Source organism: Odocoileus virginianus, unplaced genomic scaffold, assembly GCF_023699985.2.
Source record: "Odocoileus virginianus isolate 20LAN1187 ecotype Illinois unplaced genomic scaffold, Ovbor_1.2 Unplaced_Scaffold_1, whole genome shotgun sequence".
Lineage (NCBI taxonomy): Eukaryota > Metazoa > Chordata > Mammalia > Artiodactyla > Cervidae > Odocoileus > Odocoileus virginianus.
In genome coordinates, this window is record NW_027224263.1 from 1,108,246 (window position 1) to 1,109,784 (window position 1,539).

A 1,539-nucleotide genomic window follows, 5' to 3' on the forward strand; every position below is an offset into this window, starting at 1 on the left:
CCCAGCCAGGAAGGGAAGGGTAGTAGTCGAATGACCGGCTTGTGAGTGTGGAAGTCCTGGCTCCCCACGTGGTCTCCACTGATGCCCAAGCACGGACCAAATTACCACCTATCTCCCTCCTCTGCCTTCTCTGGCATACTGTCTGACAAGGGACTCAGGTGGGAGCTTGGGAGCCTGATGTTGAAATCTCTGCTCCCTACTCAGCCTTTGCTGGTGGATGTGTTCAGCAACACTAGAGAGCTTCATATCTAAAATGGTCTGTCTTGGGACTTCCCTGGTGGTCCAGTGGCTAAGACTCTGTGCTCCCAATGCAGGGGGCCCAGGTTCCATCCCTGGTCAGGGAACTAGATCCCACATGCTGCAACTAAGAGTTTGCATGCCACAACTAAAGATCTCACATGCCTGCGTGCTGCAACTAAGACCTGGTGCAACCAAATAAATAAATAAATGAATGTAAAAAAATAAAAATAATTTGTTCTATCTTGCTAAGCTGTCCCCCTCCTAGAGAGAGATGACTTTTCCTGGGGCTTTTTAATCTGCAACCATTAGCCTTTCCAGGTTGTCAGTTTCTTGAGCTCCAAGGCTGAAAAGATGAGGCAAGAAGAAAACTCAGGAAACTCACCACCATGTGTCATTGCTTGAGTCCAAAAACCTAGTAGCCTGTCTGCCTTCTCCACCTTCCAAAGTCTCTTGTGGTTTTTTCATACATATTGTCCAGAATTGTCAGTTGTACTTAGCTGAAGGAATTGGCAAAATTATGTCTATACCGACTTCCCTGGTGGCTCAGATGGTAAAGAATATGCCTGCAATGCAGGAGATACAGGTTTGATCCCTGGGTCAGGAAGATCCCCTGGAGAAGGGAATGGCACCCACTCCAGTATTCTTGCCTGGAGAATTCCATGTACAAGAGGAGCCTGGCAGGCTACAGTCCATAGGGTCACAAAGAGTCAGACACAACTGAGTGACTAACACTTTCACTTTAATTGTCGTCTTCCTAAACCTTTTGCCTTTGGAAAAAACCACAACTTTGTATTGATGAGTAACATTGGAAAGTGTACAAAATTCACAAGTTTACAGCTTAATGAATTTTCACACACTGAACCCACCTAGCACCCAGATTCAGAAAAAAAGAACATTACCAGTACCCCCACGAGTCTCCTCACAGCCCCTTTCAACCACATTCTCCACACTGGAGTAGCTACGGCCTCTGTGGCTCTTACCTGCTGGCCCAGCAGAAGGGCAGCAACAGCTTACATGGTGGCCCAGCAGAAGAACAGCAACAGTTGGAGATCCACCGTGACTGGTTTGTAGCTCTCTTCAGCGTGCGAGCGTGACTACATGTGTATGTGGTGTGTGTGTGTGTGTGTAGGTGTGTGCTCACACCTGTCCCCTCATGCACAGGCTGGTAGAGTTTTTCACACAATTTCTATTCATCTGACCTCCTCACCTAGGCACCTTAGGTTTGCGAGCTCTTCACAGACCTGGGTTCAAATTTGAGTTCCATTATTTACCAAAAGTTTAGTGTAGTGACTAAGAACA

At 47.1% G+C, this 1,539-nt stretch overlaps 1 non-coding gene across 1 annotated transcript; it reads left to right on the forward strand.

The window, feature by feature from the left end:
- The first annotated feature begins 271 nt into the window (after positions 1–271).
- Positions 272–344, forward strand: TRNAG-CCC (transfer RNA glycine (anticodon CCC)). The gene has a single exon. It is a non-coding gene; the product is annotated as a tRNA-Gly (tRNA).
- The last annotated feature ends 1,195 nt before the right edge of the window (positions 345–1,539 follow it).